This window comes from Acinonyx jubatus, chromosome A1 (assembly GCF_027475565.1).
Source record: "Acinonyx jubatus isolate Ajub_Pintada_27869175 chromosome A1, VMU_Ajub_asm_v1.0, whole genome shotgun sequence".
Taxonomy (NCBI): Eukaryota; Metazoa; Chordata; class Mammalia; order Carnivora; family Felidae; genus Acinonyx; species Acinonyx jubatus.
This window is the reverse complement of record NC_069380.1, coordinates 93012387-93024973: the sequence shown is the minus strand read 5'-3', so window position 1 is coordinate 93024973 and position 12587 is coordinate 93012387. Positions and strand designations below refer to the sequence as shown.

General features: G+C 41.6%; 1 long non-coding RNA gene across 1 annotated transcript in view; it reads left to right on the top strand.

The window, feature by feature from the left end:
- The window catches only part of LOC128314949 (uncharacterized), a 152569-nt gene that overhangs the window by 25889 nt on the left and 114093 nt on the right, over window positions 1-12587 (top strand). Inside the window, exon 2 of the long non-coding RNA XR_008297263.1 lies at window positions 9181-9423. This is a non-coding gene — a long non-coding RNA (uncharacterized LOC128314949). The remainder of the gene's footprint in view (window positions 1-9180; window positions 9424-12587) is intronic.

Sequence of the window (12587 nt, the reverse complement as noted above, 5' to 3'; positions counted from 1 at the left end):
CCCCTGCTCATGTTCTCTCTCTCTCTCTCTCTCTCTCTCTCTCAAAATAAAAAAATAAACTTAAAAAAAAATAAAATGCTGCTTTTATCATGAACTGAATTCCTGTATGAATGTGAATCTGTCTGGACTTTTATTCTGTTTCAATGATCTATTTGTTTATATCTGTGCCACTTAATCATTGTTTAACTTATATAATTTATGAGGTAGTCAGATAGCTATTTGTCTATTCCTGCATAAAGTGATTTACAATTTTAATTTCCATTTTAATTTTTTATATCCGGTAGAAAAAGTTTCCCTGCATTGCCTCCTCTCTTTTCTGGTTTTATTTTTAACTTTTGAAAATTTTAACAAAATAAGATGTGTACATAATTTAAAAACTAAATAAATGAGAAGGCTTATAATTACAAACAACACTTGTCCTACTACTCTTCATTTCCTCATTTCCTCTCCTCAGAGGTAATCACTTTTACCTCTTTTAGCTGGTATTTCTGGCATTAACCTTTAAATTTCTAAATAATGTTATTATACTGCTAATTGCTTGATTGATCACTTTTTCACATCATTTATTGACTTCCATTCATAAATATTCCTCTGTTTTACATCGTACCCCACTCCCTCTTCAACAGAGTTTATCACAATTTTGGCTAAATACATAATTCATGTTTACATTAAGATTGGACAAATACTTGGAGTATTTGATTAGTATATTAGTATTGATTAGTATATTATGTATATTAGTATATTATGGGAGTTGATTAGTATATTATGACTACATTTCCTTTTCAGTATAAATAAAATCCTTTCTTGTTTTTTTTTTTTGGAGTTATTAATTGCTCCTGTTTTTGCTTGTGTGATTTTTTTTTTTATAAACATATCTCAGTTTTTTCCAAATATTCCATTGAAGGACCACATACCTATCAGCAGATTTTCTCCCATGCTCAGAAGCATTAGATAGTTTTTTTTTACTTCTTCCTTTACCTGGAAGCTTTCTTCCCAGAAACTTTTGTCTTCCTCCTCCAATTCCTTATTTTCTTCATCTCAAGTCTTTCTCTTTTTAAATTTGTTTCCTTGTTTTGTTGGAGCATGTTTTCCAGTTGCTGTCAACATTTCTGTATTCTTATGTTTTAGATATGTTATTTTAATTTAATTTTATTTTGAGGGGTAGGGGCAGAGGGAGAGGGAGAAAGAATCTCAAGCAGGCTCCTCACTGACAGTGAGGGGCTTGATCCCATGACTCTGGGTTCATGACCTGAGCCGAAATCAAGAGTCGGATGCTCAACTCACTGAGCCACCCAGGCACCCCTAGATAGGTAACTTTTAAATAGTACATATTCGGGGTTGATTTTTTGATCTAGATGGGCAATCTTAGTGTTTTAACCGGCCAGTTAGTCTATCTACATTTAATCTAATTCTCTACATTGTGTTTAATGTAGAGAATTTAATGCTTAATGTTTTTATTTACCATCTATTCTATGTTTTTTTTCTTCTCTTTCTTTTTGTTTTCATTGATTTTACTAGCTTGAAAATTTTCTTTCCTATCTGCTTGGAAGTTGCACACTTCATCTCCTTTTTCTTGGTGGTTATTCTAGAAGTTACAGTATGCATCCTTGACTTATCAAATGTTACTTAGTTCCTTTACCTTCCTCCCAGACAGCACAAAAACTTCAGTATTTATTATCATATTCCCAAATTTCGTGCTTTTATTGCTATGTATTTCAATTTTCTTTATATTTAGACACCTTAAGGCATAAAAGTTATTATTCTACATGGTCAATATTCATTTAGATTTACTCATGTATTTACTATTTTCTTTGCTCTCCTTTTTCCCCCCTCAACTATACCTTCTGCCCGTGATCATTTTTCTTGTGTCTGAAGTGCATTCTCTATCATATACTTTAGTGGAGATCTACAGAAGGCAAAATTTCTGTGCTTTTACTTATCCAGTAATGTCTTTATGTTGCCTTCATTTTTGAAGCATATAATTTTGCTGAGTTTAGAATTCTAGATGGGTGGTTATTTTCTTTCAATACAATGAAGATAACATTCCCTTGTGTTCTGGCTTTTTATTTTATTTTGTAATATTGAGATGTCAGCTGTCACTCCATCACTCCTTTGAAAGCAACTTTTTCTCTAGCTTCTTTTAAGATTTTCTCTTTCTTGGGGCACCTGGGTGGCTCAGTGGGTTAAGTGTCTACCTTTGGCTTGGGCATGATCTCATGGTTCGTGAGTTCAAGCCCTGCCTGGGGCTCTGCACCAGCAGTGCCGAGCCTGCTTTCAATTCTCTGTCTCCGTCTCTCTTGGCTCCTCCCCTGCTCTCTCCCTCACTCTCTCTCTCAAAAATAAACATTTTAAAAATTAAAAAGAAAATGGCTTTTCTCTTTCTTTTTGCTTTTCTTCCAAACCAAAGTGTGGATTTCTTTATATTTGTCCTGAGGATTTATTGGGTTCCCAAATTTGTGAGTTATTGTCTTTCATCAATTCTTAAAAGATTATTAGTAACTTTTTTCTTAGATTATTGTTTTTACTCTATTCCTCTCTACTGTCCTCTGTGGTCTGATTGGAGAACATATGTCTCCAAGATCTAACATATATATATTAGATCTTTTTCTATGACAAACCATGGCCTGTGGGTCAGCCGTCTATTTTTGTAAACAAAGTTTTGAATATAGTCATGCTTATTTATTCACCTCTTGTCTATGGCTTTTTTTTTTTTTTTTTTTTTTTAAGCTACAGTGGCAACCGACACACTATAGCCTGCCTGCCTGGCCTAAAATATTTACTACCTGACCTTTCAAGCAAAAGTTTGCCAAAGCTTACCTGATATTTTTTATCCTCTCTTCTGTTTTCTTTCTCATCCTTTTGGCCTTTGTGTAACACATTCTGGATCTCTTCTTCTGATTTATATTCCAGTTTCCTAGTCTAATCTTTGGCTGTATCTGCTGGACTGTTAGACTCTGCATTAAATTCTTAATTATGGGTCTTATATTTTTCAGTTGTAGAACTTCTACTTGCTTCTTTTTCAAATCAAAGTCACTTTTTTGGTTTCCACATCCCAGCTGAAAGTTTCAAGCTTTTCCTTTTCTCTTTTAAGACAAGAAACATCGTTTTGGAGTCTGTGCCCAGTACTTTCACTCTCTGAAGTTAGGGTGTCTTTCTGGGTTTGTTTGAATGGTAATATTCCCAGCTGCTGGTTTTCACTCATAGAGAACTTACACTTGACATTGCATTTAAGCATTTTTCTTTTTTTGGAGAAATAATCTGAGGCCTAGGATGAAAATATATACCACCACAGAGAACGTTCATTTGCTTCTGACCCTTTGGGACCACGTGAACTGAGATCCCAGACTTGAGATTCTCAGAGTCACCCACATGAGAACAGTGTTACTTCCACACACTGGAAGGTTCCCAAAGTCATCAGCACACTGGAATCACAGGGGGAGCTTCCAAATCTACTGATGCCTGTGTCCCACCCCCAGAGACTGTGACTTCATTGGTCTCTGGTGCAGCCTGCACTTTGGAATTTTTCAAAGCTCCCCTGACGGGATTCCTGGGTGGCTCAGTCGGTTAAGCATCCGACCTGGTCTCAGGTTATGATCTCTTGGTTCATGGGTTTGAGCCCCACGTTGGGCTCTGTGCTGATGGTGCACAGAGATTGCTCGGGATTCTCTCTCTCCTAATCTCTCTCTGCCCCTTCCCTGCTTGTGCTCTCTCTTAAAAATAAACAAATAAACATTTAAAAAAATAATAAAATAAAAGCCCTCCTGAGATCCTACTATGCAGGCACATTTGGGAAGTCCTGCTCCTAGAGTAAAGCCCTTCAGGACCTCAACTTAATGTGTGTGTCTATCAGACTCTCCACTTGGCTGTTCCTTTCATCTCTTTTGTCTAGTGAGGTTGCCAGATACCGCAGCTCCCTATTGCAGCCTTTTCTTCCTAAGCAGAGCAAAAACAGCTGTGAGACCTTGCTTCTCAGATTCTCCAAAATTTGGCCATAGTAATCCATCACTATCTTACCAGCTTTTTGATGCTTTGAAGAAGAATTGAAATATAAATATGTTATTCATATTTGTAAAATATAGTTTAATTATATATTTCAGTCTAGTATCTTAAAAATAATATATTTAACATTTATAAATGAAAGTATGCTAATTATAAGATAATTATAAAGATATATACATATATAATATATTTAAATAATTAAAATTGTATCTGGATATATTGTTTCCCTACAACTGTTTTTTTTGTTTTGTTTTGTTTTTTGATTGTGTGTGTGTGTGTGTGTGTGTGCACGCACGCGAAGTATCCATGCTGCTTCCACTCCCAGGAATGTTTTATTTTGTTACTTCCTTTTTTTAAAAAATCATTTATTTATTATTTTTGAGACATAGAAAGGGACAGAGCACGAGCAGGGGAGGAGCAGAGAGAGAGGGAGGCACAGAATCAGAAGCAGGCTCCAGGCTCCGAGCTGTCAGCACAGAGCCCGACACGGGACTTGAACTCGTGAACTGCGAGATCATGACCTGAGCCGAAGTCAGATGCTTAGCCAACTGAGCCACTCAGACGCCCATCCCTACAACTGTTTTAGTTGACCTCAGTGGGAAGGTTGTTATAGCCTACAATCCAGAGAGCGGAAAGTTCTCTACTTGCTTTTTATAAGGAACAAGGGGAGTATTTTACGGTTCTTATCCTCCTGAAAATGTCCATTTTATCCACTCCCTGAAATTACAATTTGGCCAGGATTTGAAATCTAGGCTAAAACTTAATTTTCCTTTAAATACTTGAAGGCACTGCCTTTTTGGTCTCTAACATTCATCGTAGCTGTGAATAATCCTATTTTTACCTCCTGTCTGTTTTCCTTGTAAATAGCTTTTTTTTTTTTCTCCTCGGGGGAACCATTAGGATCTTCTCTTTTCCCCCAGAACTCAGACATCTCACAACTTACCTACTTTGGTATGGGTTATTTCATCCATATTCTTGGGCATAGAAGAGGTACTTGCAACCTGGAGATTTATTGTTTTCAGTGCTAGAAATTTTATTGCTGTGTTACTTCTGTATTTCCCACCTCTCTGTTTTCTCCCTTCTCTTTCTTAAGAAATCATTTTGCTTGGCTAGTGCCTCCTCTTATATTCATCCTCTACATTACTTTTCTTTCCTTTCCTAATTTTTAGTGCTATGTCTTTTTGTGCTAGTTCTTGGGAGATTTCCTCAGCTTCTTCCTCCAACCTTCCTATTGAATATTGGATTTTGATTAAGTTTTTATTTCCAGCAGAAAATTTGACTTCTTGTTCTTTGATTTTATCCTTTTATATCACCTCTATTTCTGGGTATAAGGATACAGTTTCTTCACTTATTTCCCTAGTGTTGTAAGGAAATCTTATATCCCCTTCCGTTTGTTTTCTCGAGATTTCTTCTTTTTTTTTCTTTATTCTTGCATTGGTCTTTCTCTTTCGTGCTGGAGGTTCTCATCAATAGTTTGGGAGGGTTGGCACTCTGATTCTATCTAAGAGTGAGCCTCTAAAATATTGTTTGGAGGGCCTGAGTGTGTGGACAGGATTTGTTGACCTCTGGGCTACATTTAGGGGTGATTGAACAGAGAGTTCATAAGAAGCAAGAAAGCAAGAAAAGAAAGGAAAGAGAAAGAAAGAAAAAGGAAGGAGGGAAGGAAGGAAGGAAGGAAGGAAGGAAGGAAGGAAGGATGGAAGAGGGAGGGAGGGAGGGAGGAAGAAAAGAAAAAAATGGAAGCTTCATCCTTAGGGCCATTTAGTTTGTACAAAGAGAGAGAGAGAGAGAGATAGAGAGAGAGAGAGAATCTTCTGATCTTCTTTATGCACCTGTCAGCATATGGAGCGCAATTTGGGGAAAGGGAACCATGCAGTTCAACCATTTCTTTTGCAGAATTCCGCGTGCCTCCCCTCTGCTGTCTCCATTTGCATAAGCCTGAGTCTCAGCCTTGCCCATTAAATTAAACAGAAAAGAACTCTTCAATCCATGGTCTGGGAGATTAGTAGCCTGACTGCCTGAGGTGGAGGAAGGATATGGCTACCCCATTGACAAGCTTCAAGCAAGGCCGATTTTTAGCTCCCCACTTCAACCCAGCCTTTCACTGAACCTGCTGTCTCCAAAGCTGAGCATCTCAGGTTTTCCTTTGCGGTGATTTGGCTCACTTATTAGCGGTCATTCCCCTCCAGGTGACTTGGCTCATTACTTCCTTCGCATGCTACAATCAGTCACCTCTCCCCCATCCAGTTCCGTCTTCCAAAATTGCATGTCTTTACAGGTTTCTACCTTCTTTTGTCATCCTAGTTGCCTTACTCTCAACGTAGTGGAGTCTCCAGCAGGAGAGGAGACAATAATCTTCCTACTTCACACATATCCCAATCAACTCTAGATGGCCTATCAAAAACAATGTTCTTAAGGTTTTACCAGGATTACTTTTGAATGTCTAGGTTAAGAAGGGACAATTCTATGTTACTGTGTCTTCCTATTTGAGAACATGGTAAATCTCTCCATTTATTTTTATTTTGTTTATTTATTTTAATGTTTATTTATTTTTGAGAGAGTGCAAAGAGTGGAGGCGCAGAGAGACAGAGGGAGACAGACTACCCAAAGCAGGCTCTTTGCTGACAGCAGAGAGCTCGATGCGGGGCTCGAACTCACCAACTGTGAGATCATGACCTGAGCTAAAGTTGGACGCTTAACCGACTGAGCCACCCAGGCGCCCCCTCTCCATTTTATTTTGTTCATTATGACGTTCCGCAACATTGTACATTTTTCATGTTAGGTCTGTCACTACTAGTATTCCTCAGATGAAGGGCACAAGGGACACACATGAAAAGCAAATTCGTGAGCTTGCCGATTGACCTGAAAAATCAACCCCATTACATAACGCAAAAGGACAAAGAGAAAAAATAGGAGGGAACAGCAAAGAGATGTCGAAGCAGATCCAGCAGTCCCAACAGCTTCTAGTAAGAGTTTCACAAAAAAGAGAACAGAGAGAGTAAAGGGGAGAGGTCAAAAGAAACGAAAGAATATGAGTTCCTACAGTTGCAGAATGAGAAGAACACACTAACACACATACCCTCTTTCACAACGTGGGCAACATTTCAGAAAGATAAAGAGGGAATTCTAAAGGATTCAAGAGAGCAACAATGAGCTACATCAATTTATACCCTGAGGGCTTTCTCCGTTGTGGTAGACAGATTAGAATCACTGACTAGCGAGCCAGTGAATGAAATCTGCAAATGTTTGTCTCTTGGGAGCAAGCATCGTCTGTCACCAGGACTCAGGCTCTTGGAAGTTTTGCCAGCATTGCATTCCTGCGTCTGTCACTGTATGTGCCACCACTGAGGGACCACTAGTTAACAGCAGATAGCACAGGGGCCATCTATCTTGCAGGCAATGGCGATGCCTGCAGACTCCCTGGTGCTTCATCAAACATACTCCATTTGGAGAAACGCCTCCACCTCTCATCCTTCCAATGGCTCAGAATCCCCCCAAACTCTTTGGAACAGAAGAGGGGCTTGGACACTTAGCAGTGAAATCTCCACTGCTTTGGAATGGAGAAAGAATATCCTTTTTTAAAAAAATTTTTTTAATGTTTATTTATTTTTGAGAGAGAGAGAGACAGAGTGTGAGTGGGAGAGGGGCAGAGAGAGAGGGAGACAAAGAATCTGAAGCAGGCTCCAGGCTCTGAGTTGTCAGCACAGAGCCCACACGGGGCTCGAACTCACGGACCATGAGATCATGACCTGAGCTGAAGTCAGACGTTCAACTGACTGAGCCACCCAGGAGCCCTGAGATTTTTTTTTAAGTTTATTTATTTTTTTGAGAGAGAATGAGAGAGAGAGAGGGAGAGAGAGAGAGTCCCAGGCAGGCTCTGCACTATCAGCACAGGGTGTGATGCAGAGCTTGAACTCACCAGCCATGAGATCATGACTGGAGCTGAAGTCAGACACTTCAACAACCAGGCCACCCAGGTGCCCCTTTCTCTTGAGATCTTTAAGTACTCTGTCCAGATCTGTCTCTAATAAGATGTGGGGCAAATCGATGGTGTACCTAAGTAAATGTATATACCTGTATGTATCTACACACACACACACACACACACACACACACACATGAAGAGGAAGGACCTCAAAACCACCTTATAAGGCAGGCTTTATCCCTCATGAGCAAATGGGTTATAAATGGCAGCCTGAGAGCTGTGGCTGGATAGTCTCGCTTGTCATTAGGGCTATGGAAAAGGGACATATGCATGCTGATTATGTGTACGAGATACCTAATCTGTTCTGGCACAAACTGTTGAAACCCTGTCCCTTTACCCACCCCCCACCCCTTAACTGCCTCTGAGTGACTGTCCAGCTGTGGGTTTGGGAATCTGCAAAGCATGAGCATCTGAGTCATTGCCTGAGATCCAGGACCAGCCTGAGAGCGTGAGTCTGTGTTCCAGCCCATTTGAGCCCATTCACTCAGTAAACTTGACCTTAGTGGCTGGCGCTAGGGAGACAAAGATAAACGTGGCTCTGACTTTAAGGGGCTCAAATTCCGGCTCCATCACCTACTGGGCAAGTAGGCTTGGATAAGTCATTGAAGCTCCCGGATCCTTCCGTTGCTCATCTTTAAATTTTTTTTTAATGGTCATTTATTTTGAGAGAGAGAGAGAGAGAGAAAGCATGAGCAGGGAAGGGCAGAGAGAGAGAGAGAGAGGGAGAGAGAGAGAATCCCAAGCAGGCTGTGTGCTGTCAGTGCAGAGCCCCATGTGGGGCTCAAACTCCCAAACTGTGAAATCACAACCTGAGCTGAAACCAAAAGTTGGATGCTGAACAACAGACTGAGCCACTCAGCGCCCCTAATTGCTCATCTTCAAATACAATGCTAGCTTTGCCTACCTGCCTCATAGGGTTTTACTTTTTGGTTTTTTTATTTTTGTTTTTGTTTTTGTTTTGGATGGATGTCATCAGGTAATACACATGAAAGTAGTTATGGGAAAACCTGTAGGACATCGTTATCATTTTCCTTATGATGTCTTTGTCCGAATCTGACTTTCTAAGTAAACCGTGAATTCAACTAATGCTTTCATTCCCCTCTAGCATGAGCTGTGTCCGCTTCTTCGTGGTGTGTGGCTGTTCTATCTCCCTTCCTTTTCATCCCTCGTCACTTCTCCTCCATTGGATTCTGCAGGTGCGCCTGAGTCACTTCTGCTCTGGGTGACTAAAGTTCTCGGCCCTTCTCTCGAAGCACCTGGAAGGACTGGATGCAATGCCGCTGGCTGGGAGGACCCTCCCTGAGCTCTCCTGGGTGATGACATCCACCATCTTTGAACTTCCCAAGGGGTGTCTCAGCTGCTGTCCTGGAACGGCGCTAGAAGAGGAAGGAGGCTGGTTTCTCATTGCTGGAATTCGAATTTCCAATCTTGGGTCTCTGGTCAGTACATACCACCTATTTAAAAAAATTTTTTTAAGGTTTATTTTTTAGAGAGAGAGGGAGAGAAACAGAGCACGAGCAGAGTAGGGACAGAGAGAGACACAGGGTCACAGAATTCGAAGCAGGCTCCAGGCTCTGAGCCATCAGCACAGAGCCCGATGTGGGGCTCAAACTCATGAGCTGTGAGATCATGACCTGAGCTGAAGTCAGATGCTTAAGAGATGGAGCCACCCAGGCGCCCCTACATACCACCTAAATCAAGTTAATGACAGTTAACACTTCAGTGTTCTAAGAACTTCACATATATTAACTTACTTAGTCTCCATAGCAACCCAGTACAATCCTGAGTCCTGGAGGAAAACATTGAGACTCCAATTAGCCAACAAACTTGCTCCAGGTCAAAAAGCTGATGAGTAGCAGAGCTGGGATTTGAGCTCAGGAAATCTGTCCCCAGAATCTAGGCTCCTAACCACATTGTTATCCTAGCTCTTTAAATGAGTTTTGCTTAAGTAGCTCAGAGTCCAGAAAATCTCCCGGCATTTTAAAGCCTCTTGCTGGATTCTGGCATTCCTTGATTCTTTGAGGATTTAAATAAATCATTGATGATTTAAATGAATCTTTGAAAGTCATCTCTGAGGTTCCATCCCTAAAATCCCACCTCCTCTGGTTCCAACACTCCAGCCAGTTGAATACTAATGTCCTCAGTGCTTGACTAGAAGGCTCGTAGCAGGTTGAGTCATATGAAATTGTCAATATTTGCCCAGTTTTGGGTCCTATACAAATGGCAGATTCAACTTCATGTTGGCTGAGCCCCTACTTCGATGCCAGGTTTGATTCCAGACCCTTCCCTGATGTTATCTCATGTAATCATCATGACAAAACTTCAAAGTGTTCTTAAGCCTAATTTTTCAAGTAAGAAATCAGGCTCTGTCTAACTAGCAGATCATGCAGCAGTTTTTTTTTTAATTTTTAAACTTTTTTTTTTTAACATTTTATTTTATTTTTTGAGAGACAGAGACAGAGCATGAGCAGGGGAGGGGCAGAGAGAGAGAGGGAGACACAGAATCAGAAGCAGGCTCCAGGCTCTGAGCTGTCAGCACGGAGCCTGATACAGGCGCTCGAACCTGCGAACGCAAGACCCAGGCGCCCCCCATGACCTGAGTCAAAGTCGGACACTCACCCAGGTGCCCCATTAATTTTTTAAAGTTTATATTTGAGAGAGAGAATGAGAGAGGCAAAGACAGAGGGATTGAGGATCTGAAGCAGGCTCTGTGCTGTCAGCACAGAGCCCCACATGGGGCTTGAACTCAAGAGCCTCGAGACCATGGCCTGAGCTGAAGTTAAATGCTTAACCAACTGAGCCACCCAGGTGCCGCCATGCAGCAGTCTTTAAATGGTAGGTCCAGGGATTCTGTTCTCAGGTGGGTTCACTGCATGGTGTCTGTAGGTTGAGCCCCGGGAGCCGGCTACTGCTGGAAGACCCAGAAGGCAAAAAGTGAAGGGTCATGTTCACCTGGCAGATTCAAGTTATACAAGTTTTGAAGTGACATGAGTCAGAAGGGGAACGTAATACAACCTCCGGAAGACAGGCAGATATGACTCAATCAGCAGCAGGTCAACTTTGGAAACCGGCATCACACCTGCTCAGTTTCTCTTCAATATTGTCACGGCCATTGGAGTTCACAGACCCGAGGGTGTTCTTGGGGTTGGAGGGGTGATTTGCCTCATTGGAGAACCCTATTGTGGGCAGAAGAGCAAGGAGAGGCCAGATGGAGGGCCTCGGGAAGAGCCAGAGACCGTTGGGACTCAGGTTAAGTCAAGCACACGTGGAAAACTGAGGGGTCGTTTGGGGAGGAGGCTGGATGGGAAGGTCTTTTGTGGTGCAACCAGAAAAGCACGAGAATGCGGGGCTCTCCAGATTCTCCAGTGCTGACTGAGCCATCTGGAGCTTGGGAATCCAGTCCAACCACCTGCAAACATTTTGGGATGACGCTAAGCTGGGAGTTGTGGAACCCGGGCTGGGAAAGGAGGAGGGAGTGTTAAACGGGTGCAAACACACTGAGATGTGTTCCACTTGGGTGGAATATTATTCGGGGATAGATGCAGAAATAGTTGAAGTGGTTCATAGGCTTTCATTTTAATTCTTTGGTTTTCCTCTGTGGGGAACTACTTTCATCTGGTTCTTTTCAATATGGATTGAGTCATATTCCCTTTATTTGCCACAAGTATTTTAAAGCAGTGAACAATTGCTGCCTCCCTCGTTCTCAGGGGGTTGATTGGGACACCCTTGCTGAGCCCCTGTCTCACCACGCGTAGGAGTTTGACATGAATTCCCAGCCACTGGAACAAAAACACCAAAAGAAAGTATGAGCGGATGTTGGCATCGATCGACAGATCTTTGTTTTAACTCTTTTTTGGGGCAACTTGCCCCGTGTTGGGAGTCCAAAGGCTTGAAGGCTGTCTTCTAAGGGCTTATCATCTCTTTAGGGGAAATGTAATATACACACAGAACATAAGACAATGTTTTGTAAATGCGAAATGTATGGTAAACAGATAATGAAAATCATAGCATGCAAGGGGCTGGCATTTGCAGTGGAGCTAATAAGGCAAATGTTCCTGGGGAGGTGATGTTGAAGCTGATTTTTAAAGAATGAGTCTTCAGGGGTGAGCAGAAGCATTGCAGATAGAAGGAATGGTGCACACACGTGCATGCGCACACACACGGGCACACACACGCACACACATATCCAGGGGTGGAAGAGCCTATATTTGCCTAGAACCTAAGTAAACCAGTTTGAACAGAGTGGCAGTTATGTTGGGAAATTAGTATGAAAGCCTCCTCCTTTTCTCTGTCTACACCTGGACCTTGAACAATGCAGGGATTAAGGGCACCAAGTCCCCCCCCGCCCCAGCATGCAGTTAAAAATTCATGGATAACTTTTGACTCCCCACTACTTAACTACAAATAGCCTACTGTTGCCCAGAAGCCTTACCAATAACGCAAACAGTCAATTAACACATTTTGTATGTCCTATGTATTCTATACTGTATTCCCACAATAAAGTAAGCTAGAGAAAAGAAAATGTTATTAAGAAAATCATAATGGCAGGGGTGCCTGGAGGTTCAGTCGGTTAAGTGTCTGCCTTTGGCTCAGGTCATGATCT